The sequence below is a fragment of the Perognathus longimembris genome, chromosome 7 (assembly GCF_023159225.1).
Source record: "Perognathus longimembris pacificus isolate PPM17 chromosome 7, ASM2315922v1, whole genome shotgun sequence".
Lineage (NCBI taxonomy): Eukaryota > Metazoa > Chordata > Mammalia > Rodentia > Heteromyidae > Perognathus > Perognathus longimembris.
Genome location: NC_063167.1, coordinates 17,883,890 through 17,908,597, shown reverse-complemented (window position 1 = coordinate 17,908,597; position 24,708 = coordinate 17,883,890). Strand labels below are relative to the sequence as shown.

At 49.3% G+C, this 24,708-nt stretch overlaps 1 protein-coding gene across 2 annotated transcripts in view; it reads right to left on the bottom strand.

Annotated features, from left to right (window-relative positions):
• The window catches only part of Epb41 (erythrocyte membrane protein band 4.1), a 160,911-nt gene extending 152,828 nt beyond the window's left edge, over positions 1-8,083 (bottom strand). The window contains exon 1 of one of the 2 annotated variants that reach the window (XM_048350691.1): positions 7,961-8,083. The gene's annotated coding sequence lies outside the window, so the exon portion shown is untranslated. Of the gene's footprint in view, positions 1-3,038; positions 3,077-7,960 lie in introns of those variants that run through there. The other variant, XM_048350677.1, reaches the window with a different exon arrangement.
• Positions 8,084-24,708: the final 16,625 nt, after the last annotated feature.

Below are 24,708 nucleotides of genomic sequence, written 5' to 3'. Positions count from 1 at the left end.
AGAAAAAGAATGACTTCTGAGGTCACCTACACATTCAGTGACTGAGAGGCCTAGACCCCAGGGCTTCTCCGCACCGCATGGCCCCTGCCAAGCCCCTACCCCAAAATGCTCTCATCCCTGGCAGATTCACAAGGGTCACCACAAGAAATACTCAAGAAGCCAGATCTCTAGGCCTTAATGGCCAGGGGCCTGTATGTCCAGCTCAGACACAGCTGCTGTGGAAAAGGGCGGGGAGGGATTCCAAAGGAGCCAAGGGATGGCTTTCACCCCTCCTAAGCCCAGTGCTGGCTCCTCCTCCCAGATGCAGCCCTCAGCCAGAAATACTCCCCTGCCCCCCAGGCACAGTTACCCCAGACCCCAGGATGTCACCCTCACCTCTGTTTCCCCTTGCCCACTCCCTTCAGTCCATTATCCTCTCCTCCTGGCTCCACTCCTAAACAGACTTCATATCCACCCTTGCTCCATGGAACAGCCTCAACCTAATAATCTCAGCACTTCTCACCTGCCCCTCCCCACTTCATTTCCAGTGGCTCCCATCTCCCTTAGGTCAACTCTCCTGAGCCTGTCTTTTCAGGGGCATTCCCCCGGGTTCTGCTCACTGGGCACGATCTCGTTGGAAAGGCCTTTCTACTGGCCACTGCCTTGCTTTAGCACACCAACCAGTGCATCCCTCAAAAGCCGAGTTGCTGGTGTCTGGGTCCTTCTGCCCAACTAGACGACGAGAGCTCCCCAGGGGGCAAGGACTATGCCCAGCATTGGGCCAGGCATAGAGTGGGTACAAGTTAACTCAGATAAACTAGGAACAGGAGATAGATTCTTATTTCCATGAGGCCACTCCTCCTTTACCTTGCACACAGATACCTTTTGGAGCCTATCTGTCTATATTGTCACCCACCTGTCCCCAGCAGTTCCCTCCAAGTCCTGATTTCCACTGTCCTACGGGGAACATCTTTATAATCTCTGAGTAATGTTCATCCCTTGTAATGACAACTATAACAACAATCATTACGACCATTTATTGGGTACACATCATGTGCTTCAAAATTGAATCTGCCCTAGAACCTTAGGAAAGAGGGAGGTTTTCTCACTATTCTCATTTTACAAATAAGGAAACTGAGGCTCCAAGAGATTAAATATCTTGTTGTTTAAGGTCACACAACGAAGAAGCAAGTCAGGTCTATGTAACCTAAAGATCATATAGGAAACATGCAATAAATGACAATAATATGTACAATGACTAGAACTTCTCAGAACTCCAGGGCCCTTCCTGAAGCCTCCTCAGCCAGAGGTGAATAGTAACATAAATACTAATTCCCATATACCCATATTCTAATTAAATAATTATCTAAGGAAAATGTCCCTTATTAACCCTATTTTACAGGTAAAGCAACCAAGGCAGAGAAAATGGGCTACTGAACCAAATCCCAGAGCAAATGAGGGCCCAGGCTGGACCTCTGGCTCAGCTTCGTGCACACTCGGCAGAGTCCAGCCTACATATATCCCAGGACCCTGGCTAGGCTCTGGGAATCTCAGATTCTCCTATCCGCACCCACCCCCCCATCCCATCCCAGCTGGGTCAGAAGTTAAAACTGGGAGAAAAGAGCCAAAAAGATGAATTTCACTTCATCCTCTCCCAGAATAAGCCCAAGGCCAGAGAAAGCCAACAATTGCCAAGTAGGGCACTGTGCTCGGTGCTTCCTTTTGGCTCCCTCTGGCACCTTGGGGCCTCCCACATCCAGAGTTCATGACTTGTCCAAAGTCATCCCACCAGGCAAGTTACGGTGTGGAAAAGGCAGAATCCCTCCTCCTCCCACCCTCCCACCTGGGGAGGCACCCAGGCCTCCCCAGGCTGCCTTTCTTTTCTGATGAAAGTTAAAGGCTCTGCTCCTCCCTTCCTGGAGGTCCAATTGCTAGGTCCCTCTCTCTGCTGTGTGATGGCTCTGGGGTACTCAGCCCCCAAGTCGGGACTCAGATTCCAGAGCCCCAGTGATACTGTGCCCTTTATGTCCATTAGCCACTCAATCCAACACAAATCATATGGATGCTAGAAGCTGATGGATCACCTATAATCCCAGCTACTCACAAGGCTGAGATCTGGGAATTGTAGTTCAAAGTCAGCCTGGGAAGACAAACCTGTAAGATTCTTATTTTCAACTAACTAGCAAAAAGCCAGAATGGATGTGTGACTCAAGTGGTAGAGTGCCTGCTTTTAATGGAAAAAGCAAAGTGAGAGCATAAGGTCCTGAGTTCAAGCCCCAGCACCAGCACCAGCACCCAAAACAAAAACAAAAACAAAACACACATTGATGGGTGCATAGTAGATCTTCAGCCATTCAGAAACAGTTACTGGGTACCAGTTATGCATCCCTGTGCTTGGTGCTAGAGATATACCACTTTAGAACGGGCGAGCAAAGAGCCCTGTGCTTGTAGGGCTTATATGAATACAAGAACAAATATACCGCTGTCTGAAAGATATTAAATTCTCATTTACAGGTGAAAAACTGTGTTGCAAAGAACCACCCAGCTGTAAATGGCAAAATAAAGATTGCATTCCAAGTCAAGCACCAGTGCCCCATACCTATAATCCTCGCTACTCAGGAGGATGAAAGCTGAGGATCATGGTTCAAAACCACCCTGGGCAGAAAAGTCTGTAAGGCTTTTGTCTCCAATTAATACCAAAAAAGCCAAAAGTGGAGCTGTAGTTCAAGTGGTAGAATGCTAGCCTACTACTCATGGACAGTGCCCAGGCCCTGAGTTCAAGCCTCAGGACAAGCACAAAAAGAAACGATTCTATTCCAAGCCAGTCAGTTCCAAGTACCTTTCAATTCTATCACATGCCCCCCAAAATCATTCCCCAGGATGCTAAATGTCAGGAGAGAAGCCAGTCCAATAAGGATCCAAACTTCACCCAGTGCCTTTCCTCAGAACCGCTACCCGCTCCCTGACCCTTTCCTTATGCTTCCGAGTGGCCACAGAGGCCCAGGACATGCATTAGAATCACTGTCCCATGGCAGTCAGTAATTCAGACCAGTACTCACTCAGAAGCAGCAGTGGTGGTCACACCGCCAGTCAGGGTAAGGCCAGGGAGACATCACCGCAGCAGCACATAAAAGCAAAGAACAGCAGTGAGATACATAGCACAACCAACAATGAAACTCTTTGGGGCCCTCTTCATCAGGGACCTAGACCAGCCCTCCCTCTGCCTCTGGGGCTTTGCTGGGCACACACACTGGCATCAGCAATAATGTGCTAATCCACGCTGAGCTCATCAGGCCTCCCAGGGCTCAGTGCTAGAGGCAGTAGTGTTCCTGTGAACGAACATTTACTGAACATCTACTATGTGCCAGGTACTGGGGAGACAGTCTGAAGAAGATATAGTCCCTTATGAGCCTAAATACAGCAAGGAGACAAGCATGTAAATAGTTAGTGAATGACAACTCTGATGAGCAGACTGAATTGGGTGCTAGAGGCTCACATTATAATCCTAGTGATTCAGGAAGGTAAGAGAATGGAGGTTCAAACCCGCCCAGGCAGATAAATCTGTGAGATTCTTATCTCCAATGAACCAGAAAAAAAAAAAAGCCAGCAGTGGAGGTGTGACTCAAGTGGTAGAATGCCAGCTTTGAGTAAAAAACAAAGAGTTAGCTATGAGGTTCTGAGTTCAAGCTCCAGTACTAGCATCAAGGGAAAAAAAAGCACCATCATTTACAATGTTTACCATCTGTGTTGCTGGACCTATTTTCTGACTTCTTTTACCCACCTGCACAATGGGGGTGACATTAAGAGTTGGTGCATACGTCTAAAACTTTTTGAATAATGCTTGGTATACAGTAAGCTGTTCCTATGTGTTAGTTCCATTATTGCAGGGAACTATAGGCAGTGCTTTTTTGAAGGACCTAACATGGGCAAGGGCACCACCTACCCGACAAGGATGCTGCTATGGAGACCAACAAGGGAAGGTGAAGCTGGAGCCTAGTGCATATTGATCACTCAGTAAATGCGAGCATTACTCTTAGGGTTGTCCAGCACCACAAAGGTAAAAAGCACGTCATCAGAGGAGCTGTGGGAAGTTCTTCCCCTGCCTCCCCAAACACACTCAGAATTACAGCTTTGAGCTACAAAATAACCAGCAATCATATTTTCCCCTGATCCTACACTTATCCTCTTCACTTATCCAGGACTTGAACAAAGACAAAATTATTACTGTTCATTTTGCAGACAAGGACAGTGAAGCAAAGGAAATCTTTTGTGTCATTGAGGATGTCCTTCCACAATCTCCAAGCCTACTTAGGATTAAGCCATGATTGCATCTGCCTAGAATTCTTCCTCCAAATTTTCCCTTATCTCCATGCCTGCCCCCCCCCCCCGCCAAAGTCTCTACATTACTAGCCACACAAATGAGACAAGCCTTTGAGCCCCTCCTACCTCAGTCTCTTCATCTGAAAATCATCGAATAAACAGCCCAGGATCCAAGATGTTCCTGACCCAAACTTCCTCTATGGGCTTTGTCACTGGCACTGTGGCCCCTCCACTGCTTCTTTACCATATAGCTGACATCAGCCACAACCCACAAGTCAAAGTATCTGCACTCTGGGGCTGGGAATATGGCCTAGTGGTAGAGTGCTTACCTCACATCCCTGAAGCTTTGGGTTCAATTCCCCAGCACCACATATATAGAAAAAGCCAGAAATGGGTCTGTGGCTCAAGTGGTAGAGTGCTAGCCTTGAGCAAAAAGAAGCCAGGGACAGTGCTCAGGCCCTGAGTCCAAGCCCAGGACTAGCAAAAAAAAAAAAAAAAAAAAAATTATGCACTCACGTAAGCCCGCATTTTACAAATGGAAAAACTAAGGCTCAAAGTGGGCCACATACCCAGAACTGACTTCCAGTGTCCAGCTCTTGTACCTGGATAGTAATTAGGTAGGGCTAGCCCTCCAGGGAAACTGCTAGTGTGTTTTGACTTGCAAGTTGTTCTCTGCCCTTTCCCTACCCTGCACCCCGTGTTTGACCCAGTATAACTGGCAGACCCTATGTCCCAGCTCCCCAGCCTGTGCAACCCACAGCTCAGACCGAGATCAGACAGTTCCACTGATTTGGACCAAGCAATGTGAGCAAGTACCTCAGTACTTCTGGGACAGAGACTTCCACCTTAGTCAAGTCTGGGCTTTGGAATTGGCTCTAAGTTCAAATCCCAGGTCAGCTAGCCACTTCCTAGCTGTGTGGCTTTGGTTAAGTCAATTCACCTGCATAAACTCTGGACACTTAACATAATACTTCCTCCCACATGAAGTGGTAAGATTCAATGAGCCGGTGCTAACTAGGTTTCAAACCAGATCCTGAAGCTATCAGAACAGGAGCTGGAAAGGCCATAGAGACTGAGGTTCATCTCTCTCCATTTCACAGAAAGGGAAAGGACCTCTGCTACAGAAGGAAAGAGGATGCGGTAGAGAAGGGTCAGAGCAGAAGCACAGAACTCCCTTCCCAGAAAAAGGCTCAAGAAGAAAAGCAGTTGGCCTATAAACTATAAAGGGGTATAATTCTATCTCCTTTGATAAACATCAGAATCTTAGGTCCTGGCATAATTCTGAACATACTCTGCAACCAAGTGGTTATCATACAGACCCTACTCTGCAACAAATCTCGGCCACCATGACCTATCAGGTGAGTCCTCTGTGAGTATCCTCTTAGGCCTGTGGCTGGAAAACATCTCTCTGTGGCACATAGTAGGTGTTCAGCAAAGGCTTAGGGAACAGCCAGGTGACATTCTCCTCTCGCTTTGCCCCTCTGCCCAGAATTCCCTCCAGTATATTCTCCTTGTATCTCCCCTCCCAACACCTACCCCAGTCTCCTCTCACCCTGCAGCCCAGGTCCCCTCAGCTAGGCCTGTTTCCAGCCCACTGATCTCTGGCTCTCTACAGGACCTGCACAGCGTCAGCATCTTCCCAGCCAGACTGGGATGTTCCTGCCCAGCATGGCCAACCAGGCTCCTGGCCAGGGTCCACTCCGCAGAGAGGGTGCTGGCCTTGTCCTGCCAGAACCCCACCCCCACTGGTCTAGGGGGTGGAGCAGCCTGGGAGCTTCTACTGGCACAGGGGCCTATAGAGAGAGGCCAGCCTGGTCTAGGCAGTACAGGGATGGGTCGATCAGGAGACAGCGGGGTGTGGGGCCTTCTTGTTTCACTGAATGCCACCCACACATTCAGGCACTCCACCCTATGCCCTGTGTTGCTAGGACCTGGCAGGTCCTGTCTGGTTCTCTTGAACGGATGGGGAAAACCTCAGTGCTTCTCCCATCCCACTCCCTTCTTAAAACACACCCCAACCCCCCCCCCCATTCCTGCTCTCAGGCCAGCTACCATCCAGCCTCTGTATACTTAGTGCTTCATTTGGTTCTGCTAATGTCTGTGAAGTCTGGATTATTGACTAAGGAAAACTCTGTGGCTCAGAGAGGTGAAGTGACTCACACAAGGTCACCCAGCAAGGATAATGGCACAGGACCAGGCTTCAAACCCAGTTGTGAGGATACAAAGTTTACAAGACACTGATGTCTGTCTCCCTCTCACCGGCTCTGATCCTTTTTTTTTTCCAAAACTACCTCCTTCTGCAGTCTCCCCTCCCCCATTCCTAATCAGAGTTAATAATTCCCACCTCACAACTGCTGTGATATCTTATTTACATGCAGCTGGCAACAGCAGGTACCCCAGGCTGTAGGGCACAGAAGTTATTTCTGGGCCGTCTGCCACTCTCTCAAGAAGGTTTTGATCACAAGGAGTGACCCCAGTAGATGTTTGTTAGCTGAAAGTCTGTCACTTCTATCTTTCCCTGCTCTATGTCATCCCCTCTCTGACTTCCCTTCCCCTCTCAGCTTCCTGCCCACACAGGCCATGAAAGGGGTGGTGAGGAGCTTCCTGAAGGGGAGTGGGAGTTCAGTCTTGGGCTCCTACCTCTTCTCTCCTTTCTCTCCCCTTCTGTTACCAGAGGACTCACCCTGACATGGCATCGGGGACTCCCACCTGCCATCAACCCCAGCCCTGGCCAGGCTCCCTCCAATCAACCTTCTGGAGAAAAGGGGCTCCAGGAGGGGCAGAGAAGGGACCAGCTTCTGCCCATTCCAGGGGTCCCCTCCCTCCAGGGGACACTATGGGCCCTGAATAACCTTAACCACCTCTCCCTTGGCAGTCCTCGCCTCCCCCTTACAGACTAGCACGGGCTGGAGACTATCTGGACAAGCCTCCCTCTCCAACTGGCTGGAGAGGGAGTCTCCTTTTCCCCAAAGAAATGGGGCCTGCCGGAAAGTGTAGGTGACCACCAGACAACTCTTGGGAAAAGGCAGAGGACAGAGACAGAGACAGGGCCACACAGGGAAGCGAGATGAGAGGCAGACAGGGAACCGAGGGGGTGAGAGCTGGAACCCGAGCCCCACGGAGCCGCGGGAGACCCGAGGCAGAGGGAAGTCCTCGAGACCCAGCGTGGGAAGGGAGTGCGCCCGGAAGGCCACCCTGGCAGGCAGAGCCGGCGCCCTGGCTCGCGGGTCCCCGGGTCCAGAAACTCAAAGTCAGTTACGTAAGGACGGGATCGGGGCGCGGGGCTCCGGGCCGGGGGCCCCTCCCGCTGCGGCGTCCCGGCAGGCAGCCGCGTGCCGGGCGGCCAGGGCGGGGTTGGCCCGGGGCTGCGCCGCCGTGCGGGGACCGCCTCGAAGACCTACCCCGGGGCCGCGGACCGCACACGTGAGGTCTGGAACTGGGTTCCGGGACCCCGATCCTGACCGCTCTGTGCACCCCAAACTTCAAGGCCCCTTGGACCCCAAGTTTGGACCCTAGAACCTTGGATCCTCACAGCCGTGTCTGCGGACTCTTCCACCCTGGTCTCTCCCTTCCCCGGCCGGGGCCCTCAGGGCCCCTGGGAGTGGGTTCATCTGTCCCTCACCCTGCCCCTCCCCAGAGGCCGGAGGGTCCCCAGGCTCACCTGGGCTGGACGGGGCGGAGACCTGGCCGCGCCGGGCCGGGCCGCGTCCTCGATCTCCGCCGCTCTCTCCCTTTAAGAGGTTCCTGCCACTTTGCCCCGCCGGGGGCCTCCACCTGCACTGACAGGGCAACTCTGACGCCAGGCCCCGCCCTCGCTCCGGGAGGCCCTCTGATTGGCGCAGGCATCTGCCAGTCTGAAGAACAGAGGGCGGGGGCAGAGGAAGGCGGGAGTGGTAACCGGGAAGGGGCGGGAGCTGCAGGTGCGGCCTGGAGGGGCCGCCTAGTCCCTCCTTCCACCCCAGCCCCGCCCCTCCCAGCGGCTCCAGATGGACTGCAGGGGAGGGGGAGACTAGGGGAGGGAGGTCAAGAAGTTCCTGGATTGGCTGCGATGTGGCTGCTGACGTCATATGGCAGAAAGTATGAAGCAATTTGCTACGTGGTGCTGCCCCTAAGGGCAATAGGTTGGAACAGGGGCTAGACTTGGGGGGGTCTGGGAAAAGGACCCTAAAGATAGTCACCTGGATCGCCTGTCTCACCCATCACTTGGACCTCCACCAAGTCGCTTCTCTGAACCCGTTTCCTCAATTATCCATCTTCTAATGTTTCCTTGAGAATTAGAGATGCATGTTAAATGCCAGTCACGTCTGACGCACAAGATGCACAATACGGTGTCACGTTTGTGAGTGACTTTCTCTTTCCTGGTGGTCCATTCCATCAGCACTGAAAAGAGCTTTTATGATCACTGGTCTAAAACCCTTCCCCTCCATCTCATTTCAGACCTCTGGTTGCTCAAGTAAGGACAGTGTCAGGAAGCTCACCAATCCCAGGGTAAGCTCTGCTTTTAAAATCATCCTGAGGACTTCCAAAACTCACAGGTTTAAGGCCAAGTTTTCCCTTTGGGACTTCTGCCTAGAGAAAAATAATCCTTATTCCATGTAGAGGAATCCAGAAGCATAAATCATAGAATATTCCATACCAGAGATTCATGAAGGCTAATTCCTTCTTTGAGGTAAACATTCTTGCCCCTAGGCTATATTCCCAGCCTGCTAATTCCTTCTTTGGAGATATGAGGGAAACCGAGGCCCATTAGGGCAAATAGCTTCCTATGAGCAATCTTCCTCCTAGAAGGACTCTGAAATTTGTCTATGCCCCAATCCTGCCACTTACTGGCTGCATGACTTCTGGCAAGCTACTAACTCCTTCCAAGCCAGTTTCCTCCTCTGTAAAACAAGGAGAACAAAAGTATTTTTCAGGGCTAGGGCATGGCTTAAGTGATAGAACCCAGTTAAAGGCTCTAAGTTCAAACACTGCTACCACCCACCCCACCTTCAAAAAAAGAAAGTATTGTCCTCAAGTGTTTTGGCCAGAATTAAATATTTTAATCCTTATAAAATAATAAGAACAGTGCCAGTCTTAGGAAAAACTCCAATAAGTGTTAGCATTCATTATGTTTATTGCATTAATTATTAATTTATTTATTCCCCTCCCCCCCCCCCAATTCATTGAAGCCTTCTCTGTGTCAGGTGCTGGTTGAGACTTTAGGGCCTTGGAGACTACAGGGGAGAGCTAGACTGAACTCCTAGACTGGAGCACCAAGGCACCAAAGAAGCTTTTGCTCATTTTCTTTTTTTCTCCCAGTTCTGGGGCTTGAACTCAGGGCCCAAATCTTGTCCTTCAGTTTTTTCACTCATGGCTGACCTTCTACCACTTGAGCCACAGCTCTATTTTGGCATTTTGGTGGTTATTTGGAGATAAGAGTCTCATGAACTCTGCCATTAGGCTGGCTTTGAATTGTGCTCAGATCTCAGCCTCCTGAATAGCTAGGATTACTGGTATGAGCCTCTGGCATCTGGCCAGCTTGGGCTCCTTTAACCAGAAATCTGGATATGTGAGACTCTTTCAGTTGGGCCTTTGGAGCTCATAAGAAACCCAGCACACCTATAACAAGGCTCCCAAGCATACTGACACACATCCACCCATGGCATAGCGATTAACAGCTAGAGATTAAAAGCAATTGGGTGTGAGCACTGGGTTTTCCTTCTTTGTACCTTTGGACAAGCCACTTCCCCTTTGGGGATTATTAACAGTACCAACTTTATATAGAACTGTTGTGATGACTAAATGAAAGTGTGTGAAAATATATATGCAAATGCTCACAGATGGATGCAGTAGTCATTTTTAATTGCTCCCATGTGTATTCTTAAAGAAAGCAGGCTATGAGCCTTACCCTCTTTGGGCTTCAGCAATTAAGAGTTCCCTCTCCCACCCACTCCAATGGAAGGGCTAAGGAAAACAAAGCGCCAGCTTTAGGGTGGGCAGAATTATTCTAAACAGCTGCCTCAGGCCCCACCGCTCCCTGCTGGGGCCAGCTCAGGCCTCCAGCTCTGTTAGGCTGAGCTGTTCGCGGTGACTCAGCAGTGCCTGCATCTGCCCCTGCCTGATAAGTGCCAGTGCCACCGTGTGCTACTGTGTGTGTGTTGGTGTCTTTCTGAGTTTGTGACTAGGGAACACATTGGGAGGGAATGTGTTTGTGATCTTGTGTGTGGATCCTGACTGTGTTTTGGGAGGTGGAGGTTGCACAGGTGTGAGAGTGTACATTTGTGTAAAGGCGATGATTTTTGTCTCTTCATGTGTCCAACAAACGGAGTGCTCCTCTTCAGACCCTGGGGACCTAGAGAGCTCTGCCCTATCCCTAGGGCCTATCTGTCCTGGCACCTGTGTACACTTCCGGTTGACTTAGGTGCTGTATGGGCATACAGAGCCTGTCAGTCACTTAGTGGGAGGTATGAGATGTTGTTACTGCCCCAGCTGCAGACTTCTATCCCTTTGCCTTTTCCAGAGAATTCTCTACTGGGGCTTAAACTCAGTGCCCGGGACCCATCCCTTAGCTTAGTTTTGCTCAAGGCTATAGCACTCTACCACTTGGAGCCACAGCTCCACTTCTGGCTTTTTAGTCATTCACTGGAGAGAACAGTCTCATGGACTTTCCCATCAGTGCTGGCCTAGAGCTGCGATCCTCAGATTTCAGCCTCCTGAGCTGCTAGGATAACAGCATGAGCCACCAGAATTCACCAAGAATTCACTTGTAGTGAATTCTTAACCTCCACCTCCCTCGCAGAGCCTGACAAGCAATTGGCTGCCTAAGATACTGGGAGGGAGAGAAGACCTCCTGTAGAGGCAGCTCACAGTCCATTACCTACATCCTCTCATTTGCTCTCTCTGGATCTTCCCAAGGCATGAAGTCACACAGTTCTTCAGTAATAGAGAACACGAAGGGAGAGCTTTCCTCTGGAGGCTGAGCACCCAATTTGCTGGGGCCTGAGGAGGACTGATAAGCTTGGGGAAGGCAGGAGAAGAACCTGTTTGTTTCTCCCCTCCTCCACTGAAAAGGTCTAGGCCTCCAGGAACTCCTTATCCTGCCAGTATGGGTGCTGGCACCAGTCTCATGGGACTTGATAAAGAGCCCAGGGAACAGACCTGAGGGTGGAGACAGAGAGTGGAGTATACATAGACAGGAGCATCTATTTGTTCAACAGAATTTTATTGGGCACATTATAAACATTGGTTCCCCAAAATTGCCCAAGCCAAACTCAGTGGTGCATACCTACAGTTCCACATATTGGGGAGGCTGAGAGAGAAGGATAACTCAGACTAAAGAGTTCAATGCTGACCTAAGCAACATTGTGAGACACACACCCCCTTCTCAAAAAGTAAACAAATAAAAATACTCTGTTCACTCCAAGGAGGGAAGAGAGACTCAACCAGGCCACAAAGCATAGTTGGAGAAGGAGGGGACACCCAAACCCGAAGCAGAGAGTGGGGCTGGAATTAACTGCAGAGGTGTTATTTATTTATTTATTTAGTGAGGATACTAGGACTTCAACTCAATGCCCATACATTCAATTGGCTTGCTTACTCACAGTTGATACTCTGCTACTTGAGCCACAGCTTCACTTTTGGCTTTTTGCTGGTTAATTGGAAATCAGAGTCTTAGAGTCTTCTTCCCAGGCTCACTTTGAACCCATGGTCCTCAGCTATCAGCCTCCTGAGTAACTAGGATTATAGGAGTGAACCATTGGCACCTGGCCTCAACTGCAGGCTTGATTCCTGCCTCTACTCTTTACAGTGTACCTCACCTCCTTCTACCCTCTGGCTCGGCCTGCCTTTGCCAAGCCCAGGATGCCAGAAGGAAAGGCCCTTGGGAGACTGAGAGCCACTCTCCATATGTAAGGGACATTTCTGCTGTAATTCAAGGCTCTGACGCCATCTGAGGGTTGAGGGAGCCTGCTTGGTGAAGGTGACCTTCTAGCTAGACTTTGAGGGGTGAATTTCTATGGGGGAATGAAAGAGAGAGGTTCAGGTAGAGGAGTGGCCTGCTCAAAGCCTTAGAAGTAGAACAGCGAAAGTGAGATCTGGGAACACAACGTGGTCTAGTGTATTTGAAATGCAGTGAATCATGAGACCAAGTTGCAGGTCTCAAATGCCAGGTTAAGATACAGAGAAACAAGCCAGGTGCTGGGGCTCGTGCCTGTAATCCTAGCTTCGGGACGCTAAGATCTGGGGATCACAGTTCAAACCCAGCCTAGGCAGAAAAGTCCATGGAACTCTTAGCTCCAATTAACCACTAAAAAACCAGAAGTGGAGCTGTGGCTCAAATGGTAGAATGCCAGCCTTGGGCACAAAGCTCAAGGACAGTGCCCAGGCCCTGAGTTCAAGCACCAAGACCAGAACACACAGACACACACAGACACAGATATAGACACAGACAGACAGATACACACACACACACACAGATACAGAGAGGGACAGAAGGAATCTTTGAGTGTGAACGCATCCATATACTAGCTAGGGTGTGGCACTTTTTGCAGGAGGGAGAAGAAGAGAGGGAGAAATGTTGATGGTGGGCAAGGAGTCAGGGACTGTCATTTGAGGAATCCATTTGAAGTCTAGGATAGAACCCCAGGATGGCAGCAAGGTGGGCAGGAGCTGAGGAGCTGTGGGAGTTGACGGGGAGGCAGAAAAGGCTGATTCTGATCCCCCAGTAGAGGGAGAGCCAGTGCGTGGAAACCCAGGGTGTCCACCATGGAGCACTTAGGGGATCTGAAAAACCCCACTGCCCAGTATGGGGGCCAGAGCTAATAGGGTAACCCCTTCCCAGAGGTGGTACATCTCAGAATCCTGTTGAAACCACAATGGCCGCCAATGATGGTAGGCAAATAGAACAGCACATGACATCCCTCTTTTGTGGATGAGTAAAACAAATCAAAAGTTAAGCATGTGTGGCAAAGTGACAAGATCACTGTCATAGCCAATAAATGGCAAGGCTAGGAATTGAAAGCAGCACTTTCCATTTGCTAGAAAGAAGGGCAGGAAAGAAGAGCCCAAGGAGGTTCAAGCGGCTTTGATATTATGGCTACGTGAGAGCAGAGCTACAGAAATGGAAAGATGACATCTGCTGCCACCTGGTGGCCATAGAGCTGCAGAGCTGAGTTGACCAGGCTGTTACCAGAGGATGTGCTTAGATTCAGCTCGGAAAAGGGGAAGGCTTTGTGCACACCATGATCAGGTTGGGAAAAGGGGAAATCAGACTAGAAAGAGATGACAATATTTGTGTGTGTGTGTGTGTGTGTGTGTGTGTGTGTGCCTGTTCTGGGGAATGAGTTCAAGGCCTGGGCGCTGTCCCTCATCTTTTTTGCTCAAGGCTAGCTTTCTACCACTTAAGCCACAGCTCCATTTCCAGCTCTTGGGGTGAATGTTGGAGATAAGAGACACATGGACTTTCCTGCCTGAGCTAGTTTTGTACCCCAATCCTCAGATCTCAGCCTCCTGAGATTACAGGCATGAGCCACTGGTGCTGGGTAAGACAACAATCTTCAATATAGTAGAAAAATATTTTACTTTTCCAAACTGTACATAAACTCATGACCTTGTAAACACAAAGCCAAGGTCCTTCCTGAGGTCTGTGCCATTGTGAAGCTACTCTCGGCCTGTAGAAGTGGCTTATGATGGGCCCACAGGAGATGTGGGGGTTCTGAAGGAGGAGTAGGATCTGGATTCAAATCTCCCAACCACCTCCCAAGGAAGACCCTTTCCCCAGAACTTCTGTCCCTTATGACCTAAAACTGACTCTCAACTTCCTGGACTTCTTGGTGGTACATCCTCTGCTAGGACTGGTCAGGGACCCTCTGTTCCACTTAGTTGGACCCTCAGTTGCTCTTCTGCTTTGCAGACCCGATACCAGACTTCTCTCCGTGCCTTGCCTCCCCAGGCAGAGATGCACCTAGAGACCTGGAAGCAGTGCAAAGTCGTGGTCTGACCCCCTGCAGTGCTGGCAATCTGCTGTTGCCAAGTGCAGTCAGTTGAGGTGACCCTTTCTAAGCCTCTCCTCTCTCCTGTGCTGAGTACTGTGGAGTGGTGTGGGAGACAGAGACCCAAGGCCAGCCCTTTACTAATTCATATTCTGGTTGTCAATTGAGAAATGAGCTATAATCCTAGCTACTTAGGAGGTGGAGATCTGGGGATCAGGGTTCAAAGCCAGCCTGGGCAGGAAAGTTTGTGAGACTCCAATAAACTACTAAGAAAAAAGCAAAATGGTGCTGTGGCTCAACTGGTAGAATGATAGCCTTGAGCAAAAGAAGCTTAGGAACAGAGCCTAGGCCTTGAGTTCAAGACACAGAGCTAACAAAAAAAAGAAGACAAAAAACAGCTGAGATTTAACATTGTTTGGGTTAAAAAGAGATTAGATATGAACTAGTCCAAGTGGTTATAAGACTTTTTCTTCCTCCTCCTCCTTCTCCTCTTCTTTTTTAATTTACTGGGTTTGACCTCGACCCATGGCTGGCACTCTACCACTTAAAAAGTGTTTTGAGGGATGTAGTGGAGGCTCTGGTGTAGCACCTGTCTAGTGTGTGCAAAGCCAGCTCCACAAAAAAAAGAATAAAATAACATAATGTAATCCAGGCACTCATGCCTATAATCCTAGCTATTCAGGAGGCTGAGATCGCAGTTTGAAACCAGCCTGAGCAGGAAAGTCAGTGAGACTCTTATCTCCAATTAACCACCAGAAAAAAAACTGAAATGATGCTGTGGCCCAAAGTGATAGAGTGCTATCCTGTGCACAAAGAGGCTCAAGGACTGCAGCTCTCAGGCCCTGAGTTCAAGCCCCAGGACGGGCAAAAAAAAAAACCCTTATAATGTCTTTAATTCATTTGATTTGGTGGTTATTTAGACTTCTCATGTGCCAGGAGCTGCATCAAGCATATGGGTGCTTGAGGAAAACAGAGGAAACGGCTCTAAAGAACAGCAGTGCCATCAAGTACTGGTGGCTCACACCTGTAATCCTAGCTACTCAGAAGGCTGAGATCTGAGGATCACAATTTGAAGCCAGCCTGGGCAGAAAAGTCTATGAAACTCTTATCTCCAATTAACCACCAAAAAAGCTAAGAAAAAGTGCCCAGGCCTTGAGTTTAAGCCTCAGGACCAGCACACACACACACACACACACACAGAACTGAAGTGTTAATACACGGTGACCTTTCTCCCCCACCCCCACCCTTTCAAGTCTCTTTTGAGAAACCAGTTTCTGTACACAGCTCCCTCGAAGGTGCTTGGTTGGCCTCTAACAGGATGAGAAGAGTAGGTACTAAACAAGGGCGCTACTGCAAGATGTAGCCTTTAGGTGGCAGCAGTGTCCAGGAAATTAGCCTTGTTCTCTGGAAGCCTGGTCTCAATTTCTTCAAGCCAAGGAGTTTGTGGAGTTTGTGTTCTTGTGTCTCAGCACAGATGTATAAAGGAGCGTGTACTCAAGTGAGAGGTGTGTGTACAAAGTACATGCGCATGCTTGTAGCATAAACAAATATACAGGTGTCTGAACAAGATGTATCTACAGGCCAAAACGAAGACTGTCAGAATAGAATGTACCCAAGGTGTGCAGATGTTTGTGCATACAGTCAGGTGTGTGTGACACATGAAGCAATGAAGCACCCAGTGAAGGTACCTGTGGGCCCCAGAAGTTTCTTTTTTCTTTTCTTTTTTTTTTTTCTTTTTTTTTTCTTTTTTTGGCCAGTCCTGGGCCTTGGACTCAGGGCTTGAGCACTGTCCCTGGCTTCTTCCCGCTCAAGGCTAGCACTCTGCCACCTGAGCCACAGCGCCCCTGCTGGCCGTTTTCCATATATGTGGTGCTGGGGAATCGAACCGAGATCTTCATGTGTTGGAGGCAAGCGCTCTTGCCACTAGGCCATATTCCCAGCCCCCCCCCCCCCCAGGTTTCTCTAGGGAGGAAACACACCCAGCTGTTAATCTAATGGAGGGATATAGATATTTCTCTCTTTTGACCTTGTTTACCAAGTTTCTCGTTTCTATAATGAGCATTTAGTATTTTGTTTATTATCTTTATCTATTTATTTAGAGACAGCCTAGGTTTGCTTGGAACTTCAAATCTACTATGTAGCCCAGAGTGAGCATCAAACTCATGGTACTTTCTCCTCAGCCTCCCAAATGCTAGGATTATAGGCATATACCATCATGCCAAGCCCAAGCACATATTACTTTAATGCAGAACACACACACAGACACACAAAAAAACCAAACATAAATGTTAGCGGAGCACTGGTGGCTCACACCTAGTTACTTGGGAGGCTGAGATCTGAGGATTGTGGTTCAAAGCCAGCCCAGGAAGGAAAGTCCATGAGACTCTTATCTCCAGTTTACCACCAGAAAACTGGAAGTGAAGCTATGGCTCAAAGTGGTAGAGAGCTAGCCTTGATCAAAATAGCTCAGGGATGGCACCTAGGCCCCAAGTTCAAGTCCCACAACCAACAAAAAGCCCATATATGTTATATCCCTTTCCACTGGTATTTTCTCTACTCCTTGGGAGTAGCAGGTCCCATATGTCTGGCAATGTGTTCCCAGAAGCCTCTGAGAGAAAGCAGGTTTTCATCCATTGGGATGGCCCTGATAGCAGCTGTGAGAGATCTAAGCAGAGATCAAGGATGCAGCTGGAGGAATCAGGGGCTTCCTGGAGGCAAAACAAATGAAGCTAGCCTGGAATGGAAGGCTAATGAAGGTTTTCCATGAAAAGAGTCTGTCTACCTGAGCAAAGTTTCAGGGAAATGCCCACATGAGATGGGCTTTGGCAGACTTCTCTTTGTAGCAGGTCCCCTCAGGGTTTGGGTTTGTTTTTTTTTTTTTTTTTGCCAGTCCTGGGGCTTGAACTCAGGGCCTGGGTGCTGCAGTCCTTGAGCCTCTTTGTGCACAGGATGGCCCTCTATCACTCTGAGCCACAGCATCACTTCAGTTTTTTTCTGGTGGTCAAATAGAGAAGGGACCTGAGAGCGGATCTGGATTCTCCGGGCAACTGGGAGCTATCAAAGATAAAAGACAGAGGGTGTTTTCCCTATTAATAATGTGTCCTGTGCACAGTTGTCTAAATGGATCCCAAGAGGGTTCTGGTAACAGGATTTTTTAAATCATATTTTGCAAAAGAGGAAACGTGGGGCTGAGAGCGATCTGGCAGACATAGCTGTCCTCAAGGCCCTCACCAAGGTGAATGTGCTGCAACTGGGCTCTGGTGGCTCCCATCTGTAATCCTGGCTGCTCAGGAGACTCAGATCTGAAGATCAGAGTTTGAAGCCAGCCTGGGCAGGAAAGTCTGTAAGACTCTTATCTACAATTAACCACCAAAAATCCAGAAATGGCGCTGGGAGTCAAGTGGTAGAGGCTAGACTAGCCTTGAGGAAAAGAGCTAAGGGATATTACCCAGGCCCTGAGTTGAAGCAAAATCAAAATAAAAATTTAAGAATCACTCTATACACATACACGAACACACAGATGTTCTCATGTATGCCAGACCAACACAAAGTACACTCTCTCTCTCCCTCACCTTCAGCACCATCTTCTCACCCTCAGTGGGTTCTGGGGAGAGCTAACAGGGTTCAGTGAGCTGAGTCCTGCTCTGAGCAAGAGAGGCTACGCAGGCTTCCTCAACACCATCCTGCCCCGCCCCCAAGCACAGCTCTAAGCATATTGCTATCCTCTTTAATGCTCTTCACCTTGAGGTCGGGCCCTCCCTGAGGCTGCTCAGAGGAGGAGGGGTTCTAAACTGAAGGATGAGTCACATGTGGTAGGAAGGTAGACTGGAGCCAGAAAGTGATTCTGTGAGGGGGGGGAGGGGAAGGAGGGTGACAGAGAGAGACAGACAGAGAGAGAGAGAGAGAGAGAGAGAGAGAGAGAGAGAGAGAGAGAGAGTCTGTGTATGAGTGTGTGCTGGTCCTCCGCCTTGAACTCAGCATCAGGGCACTGTCCCTGAGCTTTTATTTTTACACAAGGTTGGCACTCTATCACTTGAGCCACAGCTCCACTTCTAGTTTTTGTGTGTGTGTGTGCGTGTGTTTTGGTGGTTAATTGGAGATGAGAGTCTCATGAAGTCTCCTGCCTGCGCTGGCTTCAAATGAGATCCTCAGATCTCAGCCTCCTGAGTAGCTAGGATTACAGGTGTGAGCCACCAGTACCTGGTTAGGAAGTGATTTCTCACTAACTCGGAGTCAGGCAGTGTTGAAGGAGAACATGAGGGGCCTGGAGCAGGTTCCAAGGAGTGTCCTTTCTCCCTTCAGGCTGTGCTCCTGAAGACCACCTGCATTTCCCTGAGACAGGTGTCCTGGCTAAGCTCCCCTCACTGTGGACAGGCAACTGTGTCACCCCCCCCCCACCCCCAGGCAGAGACCCCTCTCAAAAAATCATCATGGAGAATGAAGGAAAGGAACAGCCAGAGATGCAGGTACCTAGGACAGTGCTTGCTTTATTGGGAAACAGGTTGGGCATAATTGGTCACAGGTGGGAGGGAGGGAGGCAGATCAGGGTCAGGAAGTGATTTCTTTTTTGGCGAGTTATATGCTAACCTGCAGGGCCAGCCTCTATTGGAGAATGGTAAGTGGGTGGAGAAAGTCTCTTGGGACCTACAGACCTTCATATACCAAAAGCCAAGTATGTGAAGCAAGCTTCACCCTTACCTGTCTGCCTCCCTTACTACCAAAATAGAACAGCTGGCATGGTTTACCTGTCTGGACAAATGCCCAGTGGATTTTTACCAATAGATATGTTTCTAAGCATACGAGGAAAACATTTTTCCAGAATGGCAGCACCCTCTGGCAGGACCCAGGGTGGACAGCTCATCAGCTCCTCCCTCAGCCCCTCCATTGTGCAGAGGCCCGGACAGAAATACAGCAAGGAAGTGGAAGACAAGGAGCCAAACACCACATATCTCGACTCCTGTCTTGGGACTCATTTCAAGAAGTGATTCTAGAAGGTTCTAGAAGATTCCATCCATCAGATAGATGTCACCTATCAAAATGCACTCATTCAAGTCATAAAGCTCAGAGCAGGGCCACCCTTTCAGGCTGTCCCCTATACCTCCTGGGTCCTTGGGAAGAACAAGAGATGACATCCAGGTATAAGGAACTGTAGAGAAGACATTCTCTTGAAAAATGCTTCTCCAGGGCAGGCTCCTCCTGAAACTCAAGGCAATGGTTAAAAGAGGAAGGTCTTTCCTTCTGACTCACCTGTGGCCCAAAGCAGCACAAGATGGTGCAGGCATAGTCTAGCCAAGAGCTGATGCTTCATTTGCTCAGCACCAACTACACACCAGATGTGCTTGCACTTACTGGAAGCCCTGGTGACCAAAGCACACCAGGCCCCTCCCTGTAGCTTCTTTCTAAATATTCTCAACCAGGTAAGTGTCATCATTGATGAACGGAGGACCTGGGCTCAGAGAATGAAATGGTTTATCCAAGGTCACACAGCAAAGTCATGTCAGGCAGCCACAAGCAGGCATGCCAAGCCTGCAGCAGTTTTGCAGGTGGCTGGCTTGGGCTGCTGAGGACCTGGCCCAAGGACCACTCATTCTATGGGTGTCTGAGAGCCAGAGGTGAGAGCTCCTGAATCTTCAGGTAACCAGAAAGCCTTTCCTCTTGGAGGCCCGAGGAGGAAAGCAGAACAAGTAGAGTTGACAGATCTAAGGTAGACTTGAGCTGGGCCAGTCACAGAGGGGCCACATGGCCTTGGGGAGGCCCATTCCCTTACCTAAAGCTATTTTGTCATTGTAAAATAGAAGTACCAGGGGGCTGGGAATATGGCCTAGTGGCAAGAGTGCTTGACTCATATACATGATGCATTGGGTTCGATTCCTCAGCACCACATATACAGAAAACAGCCAGAAGTGGTGCTGTGGCTCAAGTGGCTGAGTCCTAGCCTTAAGCAAAGAGAAGCCAGGGACAGTGCTCAAGCCCTGAGTCCAAGGCCCAGGACTGGCAAAAAAAAAAAAAAAAAAGACTGTTTAAAAAAAAAATAGAAGGGGCCGGGAATATGGCCTAGTGGCAAGAGTGCTTGCCTCATATACATGAGGCCCTGGGTTCGATTCCTCAGCACCACATATACAGAAAATGGCCAGAAGTGGCGCTGTGGCTCAAGTGACAGAGTGCTAGCCTTGAGCAAAAAGAAGCCAGGGACAGTGCTCAGGCCCTGAGTCCAAGCCCCAGGACTGGCCAAAAAAAAAAAAATAATAATAATAATAAATAAAAAAATAGAAGTACCAGCCACCAGGCCCAGCTCATCATTGGCCTGGGAAGCTCATGGAGTTTCTCTATGTCACTGGGCACAGGGAAGTGCTGCCTGTCACCCACTGTGAACTTCATGACAGTCCCTGGCTGAGATGGAGGTGGGATGCCAAAGCGTGTGGCACTGGGGGATGGAGGGCCACCTAGGCCCACACTGTATCCTTACAGTACCCCATCATGAAGACCCTCACCAACCCCTCCTGCAGCTCCTTCTTCTGAGCCCCATCTGCAAGTACCGAGAGGGGATGAGCTCCTGATCACCTCCCATCACTTCTTCTAGCCGCTGGCACCACCCACCTGCTGCCCCACCGTGAAATACAAGAATGAATAATAACCAATAATAAATGGTGGAAGAAAATTGTGTGTATGAGTTCTGTGTGTGAGCCTCCGGGGCCCAGGCCCTGTGGGGGTCACTTCCTGGGGTCTCGGACTGGTTTCCAGTCCAGATCTGTTGCTGATAAAAAGTGGGACTGATATCATCAGGTGCCCAGCTTGGACTTCTTTTCTTTTTTTTTTTTGCCAGTCCTGGGCCTTGGACTCAGGGCCTGAGCACTGTCCCTGGCTTCTTCCCGCTCAAGGCTAGCACTCTTCCACTTGCGCCACAGCGCCGCTTCTGGCCGTTTTCTGTATATGTGGTGCTGGGGAATCGAACCTAGGGCCTCGTGTATCCGAGGCAGGCACTCTTGCCGCTAGGCTATATCCCCAGCCCTGGACTTCTTTTCCATTTTGCCAGTACTAAGGTTTGGATAAAGGGTCTGAGAACTGTCCCTTAGCTTTTTCACTCAAGGCTGGTGCTCCACCACTTGAGCCACAGCTCCACTTACAGCTTTTTGGTGGTTAATGGGAACTAAAGAGTCTCACAGACTTTGCTACCCAGACTAGCTGTGATCCTCAGATCTCAGCCTTCTGAGTAACTAGGATTACAGGCTGAGCCATAGGCACCCAGGACACCAGCTTGGACTCTTGATGCTCTAAGAGATCTCTAGCTGCTGATGACCCCGCTTTCCCTTAGAGGCATTTAAAATTCCAGGCCAAGCAAAGCTCCTTACAGTGGCTTCCCAACCCCCACAGAAGGAGCAGAGAACTCTGCAGCAGAGACCCAGCATGTGTTGAGGACTCTGGTAGGCACTTAGCTGGTGAGATATTAGCTCTTAGAGATGCAGTGACTTGCCAAAGATCAAAGTGCCAGTGTGTTGCCAAGACCCAGCAAACTTGGGATCTTTTTGAACACTGACCATCATATTAGAGAATGACACATTCTCCCTTCTTAGATCTGGGAGGGCATTTATTTAGCTTCAGAGCTGAGATTTGAAGCCATGCTGGGGGCTTCCAGAGTCCTGTCAGAGACTAAACTTGAGGGCTTTGGATTTATTCCCAATACCCTCCTGTCCTCCCCACCCTCATCCTCTCATGACATTTGACATCCATCACTCCCTCCCCCTGGGCACACCCTCCTCCTCCAGTTCCCATGGTAACACATCCCCCCTCCCACCCTCCTCCTGCTTCTCCACCAGCTTCTCACTTTGTACTGTGGTTCCTGATCCACAGTTCTCAATTCCCCCCAGGGCCCCCAGTCTCCTTCCTTCGATGCTACCCCTGAAAACCCATCTCCTTTTCCCTGTAGTCTCCAACGCTGACTTTGTACTCCAGCTCCACTTTTAGTAACACTTACTTTCCATGTGCTAAAAGCTTCCTTATGTAATGGGCTCTATGGTTTTGCATACAGTACCTCCTTAAATCCTCACAACTCCATGAAGGAAGTCAAGATCTGATGCCAGCCTTAGACGTCTCCCACTTTTTGTTGTTGTTGAAATACTGGGGTTTGAACTTGGGACCTTGAGCTCACTCTGCTTGCTTGCTCAACTGATTCTCTACCACTTGAGCCACACCTCCAGTCCTGTTTATTTATTTATTTAGCCAGTCCTGGGGTGTGGACTCAGGGTCTAAGCACTGTTCCTGGCTTCTTCTTGCTCAAGGCTAACACTCTACCACTTGAGCCACAGCCCCAGTTCCAGCTTTTTCTGTGTATGTGGTGCTGAGGAATCAAACCCAGGGCTTCATGCATGCTAGGCAAGCACTCTGCCACTAAGCCACATTCCCAGTCACCAGTCTTGTTTATTTGCTAGTTATTTTGGAGATAGAGTCTCATGAACTTTTCCTTCCAAGGCTGGCCCTGCAGCTCTCGCCCTCTTGAGTATCTAAGATTATAGGTGTGAGCCACCATTGCCTGGATTACCACTACATCTATTGCTTCGAAAAGAGATATAAAACTGTAAGATATTTTTAAACTAGGGGCAAAACTTCCCTCCCACCTTCTGGGGAGAAAGGAATAGAAATTTGAGGTGGGGGAGACCTACTCTGCAGTTTTCAGAACTCTGTGATGATCTAGAATTACACTGTCAATTTGGAGCTTTAAAAAATGCATCATGCACAGTACATTTTGAAATGTGAAGATTTGGAGAGCTTCAGGTGGAACAAAAGTTCATGGAAAATTGCCCTTTTCCTTCAGATTTTTCTATTTTGTTTTAAGTCTTCAAAAACCTCATCTCAGGGTTTGAGCTACTAACATCTCAAGGATATTTAGAATTAACCACAAACTTGAACTTTGGAAATGTTCCTGGAATTCCACTGACTTGAGTTTTACAGTATTGACAGACTCTGTGACCCAAGGGCAGGTAGCTTGAGCTCTCTTGAGTCTCGGCAGTCTAGTCTACTTCCTCTACTGGGATCCTCCATAAGGGTCAGCTGGGATACTGTGCAGAATGCAGTGAGCTCTCAACCTGGCATAGCAAAGTGCTCAGCTACGTTTTGTGTTGATCACATCTTGAGTTTATCCTGCACTTGAACAACCCCATGCATTTGTATATCCTGTTTGCTCTTCTTGGCCAACTCCTAGTCAGCCATTAAAGCCTTCTGATCTCTACTTCGTATAGATTGATGCAAATTTCTTTCTTTTTGCCAGTCCTGGGGCTTGGACTCAGGGCCTGAGCACTGTTCCTGGCTTCTTTTTGCTCAAGGCTAGCACTCTGCCACTTGAGCCATAGTGCCACTTCTGGCCATTTTCTGTATATGTGGTGCTGAGGAATCGAACCTAAGGCTTCATGTACAGGACTCAAGCACTCTTGCTGCTAGGCCATACTCCCAGCCCCTAATGCAAATTTCTTTTGCTAGAAAAGACAATTCCTGTGCCATCCTCCCCAGGGCTCTGTGTTCCACACCACACTGAGATTTAATCATTTGCTTATGCTTTCTCTCTCAGCATTGGCTCCATCTTTCTGAGCCGAGCGAGGGCCAGGTCTGAGTCACTTCTGAGCATCTGTGCCCAGAGTGGCCAGCTGGGAGGGAAGGACATTTGCATGCATATCTGTATGACCTCAAGTACCTGTGCTCTGGACCCAGGAGCACAAGAGCAGCCAGGCAGCTTACACGGAGGAGACCAGCAGTGAGCAGGCTTGCCCTAGCTTTGAGACAGGCCAGTCTTGGTGTCAGCCAAGGGGACACACTCCTTGCTAGAATAAATGGCCCCTGCTCAATGGTCACCAACCCACAGTAGGGTGAGGGTAAGATGCCAGGTCATGGCATCTGAAATCTGAACATGATCACTGAGACTTCCCATGTCCCAGGGGAGCCAATTCCTGCTGGAAGAGCATCTTCAGATCCAGGGCTTCTGAGGATCTCACCCTGAAAGAGGGACCCTCACCCCTAGTGTCTCCCCCCACATGGCAGTTCAGTCCCAGCTGGAGTGACAGCCTCCCAGCTTTTGTTCCAAAGAAATGGCTGTCACAGGAGAAAGAGGTATATTGTTTCTTTTTTCTTCTTCTTCTTTTGTTTGAGACAAAGACGTCAATTTCCTTCCATCTGTCCCAAAAAGGGAAGAAATTAAATTTGTTTTTACAAGGATGTCAGTGCACTGCTTCAATAAAGAGTCAGGGGTGCTTTCCTGAGGCAGAGATGGGGGTGTGGGGAGAGGCAGGGAACAGGACAGGCCCTGGCATGGGGGAAAAGTCGAGCTAGGAGTGCCTGGATACATTTCTATACCTAACCCAGGGCACACGGGCCCTCAACAGTTTGAAGGAGGAAGCTGGGGTTGGGGGCAGCTGGGAAAGGCGAAGCATGGGGGAATAGAAAGGGAGAGGGCCAC